This window comes from Cucurbita maxima, unplaced genomic scaffold (assembly GCF_002738345.1).
Source record: "Cucurbita maxima cultivar Rimu unplaced genomic scaffold, Cmax_1.0 Cma_Scf00127, whole genome shotgun sequence".
Taxonomy (NCBI): domain Eukaryota; kingdom Viridiplantae; phylum Streptophyta; class Magnoliopsida; order Cucurbitales; family Cucurbitaceae; genus Cucurbita; species Cucurbita maxima.
The window spans coordinates 79,322-82,011 of record NW_019272143.1 but is presented as its reverse complement, the minus strand read 5'-3'; positions in this window follow the sequence as shown (position 1 = coordinate 82,011).

Sequence of the window (2,690 nt, the reverse complement as noted above, 5' to 3'; positions counted from 1 at the left end):
CCACCAATTTCTCGACGTGTGCCCTCCCTTTCCGGCGGCAGCGTGTCCGTCGCAGGTTGCCTGAGTTCATCCAATTTCCAGATTCCGGTTAAATTCTATATCAACCTATTTATTTTAGATTTTTCTATCTTCCAAACCGGAACTCGAATTAAATCGATTCCTTCACAAGAATTCAAGATCTCAAGTCCACCTATCCAGATATATTTTTATTGTATTTTTTTGATACTCACAACGCTTAATAAATGGAGTCGAAAACTGAGAAAAACTCAGTTTCTTACCGAAGTAGGACAGTTTCTCAATTTTGTTTTCCGACGCAATTTTTGGCCGCGTTTCCTCTAAAAACTTGCAAAAAACCTCACCTAAATTATTGCAACTAGATTATTAAGGTCTAAATCATCTAAAACTCCCCGATCTATGGTGAAATCTTGAAACAAGAGAGGTCGTAGACTTACCTCGTGTTCTTGCCCGTTTCTTGCCGAAAACAAACGATCCAACGCTCAGACCACTCCTTTTGATACTCTGATTAGCCCTAGTAGGAGACCTAATATTGAGAGTGCTTCAGTTCGGGTTTGGGCATTTCTCCCTCTTTCCTCTTCTTAAAAAACCCTAACTCTTCCTTTCTCTTTCTCTCTTTATTATTTATTATTATTTTCTTTTCTTTTCTTTTTTCTCTTTTCCTTTCTTCCAGGTCTCCCGACCCCCCTCAAGGTGGTATGTGTGCGGAAAAATTACTTTTTTACCTCAATTGACTTCGATCCAAATTTCGATTACATTATCATTTTTTTTAATTTATTTTCCCAAGTTCCTTGATGCATCCCGAGCATTTCTTTCTTCTGGACCGATATGAAAATCACACTCTAAGTCCTCGAATAAAATTTAGAAACTCCCAATGGATAAGAAGGTGCTGGTCACAAGAATAGAGCGAATTGTACCTATTGGGCTCGGGGTGTTACATAGACGATGATACATAAGGTGCCAAAGTGGACAAAGCGAACAATATCGACTAGCGACGAATTTGGATGTTTGAACATTAGACCACGCCTTTTAAATTTTGATTTTGTTTTGATTCTCTCCTTCTTATTAACATATCTATTTTTCTTCTCGTTTAACCTAAATAAAAAATTGATAAACATAGTTAAAAGAACCATTTATAACTCTAGTAATTAAGGAGAAAATATAGAAAATTCAATTGTCTAGTTTGTGTTTAACCCAACTTTGTTTTTCATCTCCACCAAAAATAGCAAATAAAAAAGAATTGATATTTACAACTATGCAACAAATATGATATCCAACCTCAAAACTTTCATAGAAATTAATTTTTATAATAGATATTAACCTTAAATCACCTTCTCAAACTGCTGGTTCAAAACAAGTATTTATTTATTTATTTTTTTTGCTATATAATGAACCAAAATCCAAATGATTAAACATCAACAAAATTAAATTTGAATATTTTAAAAAAATGAAGACTCTAACCGTCGACTATTGATTCAATTCCCGAAAACCTGACACCAGCAAGCAAGGGAAAGATAGTTAGTTGGCTAGGGTCTCTCTCGCTATTTGCAGTTCCATTCTGACTTTCCTTTGGCAGAATGAAGTGACTTTGATTTCCTACTTTTCTTAGTCTTCCACTTCCTTTCCCTACACTTTGTAATTCTGTTTTCCAATGCATGCTTTTCTTTCTGGGCAAAACCATGCTAAGATCGCTTATTCACTATATTCCATACCAATTTGCATCTTGCATGCCCTACCCTATATTAAGGGTATTAGAAAACACGAACGACATGAAATAAGGACTTTTTAACAAAACGAATTGTGCCACATCTTCCTTCTTCAAGACTTATTGGAAACAGCGGACCAAAAACAACCTTTCTCCTGGTGTGAGCTTAAAAAAGAATGGAAGTAGGATGCGCGTTCGTTCCTGTCCCATTGGTCGAGCGTCTTCAACCCTCTCCCTTCCGGTTGAGCACTTCGTTCCTGACTTGTAGCTTGGGTGTTATCTTATTGTTTGCTTTACAATCAAGCATTAATATTAACACAGGAGACTGGATCTTCACATGGTTGAGACACCTGCACACAAATTGAACAGGCGCTATAATTCTTGCCGGAAGAGTTATGCAGTCAATACCATGGCTGAGAATGAGAAGATAAACGGGTGATATACCACACCAATCCGTTGGAGTCGGCTACATGACGTCTGAGGCTTCGTCTTGACCTTCGGGTTACTCTACATCATAGCTGACTTCGCAATGACAGATTCTTACTTTAGGATAGGGCTTTATAGAAAAAGTACTCCCATTTGTAGTGGTGGTGTATCGGGAATACTTTAGCAGGTACCGTATCCTCTTTTTGGAGTGGTGGCGAATCGACTTTTTCGAGTGGTGGCTAATCACTTTTTCGAGTGGGACAGAATTGCGCCATTTCTGTATAATACTGCAGTGCAAATTACCTGCCCCTTGGTGACATTTCTTTTCTGTACCAAAACCATATGTCTCGGTTTGGGACCACAAGGAGAAGACAAAAGGAGGGCATTTCTCAGCGGAAGAGCGCTATACATGTTTTGCAGGATCAAACGGACAAGCTGGAGGGAAAATTGGCATTTACCAGATCGCAAATGGCAAGTAAATATTTACAATTATCAAACAAACTCAATTTTAAATACATGAAAAACATAGATACATGAAAAACAT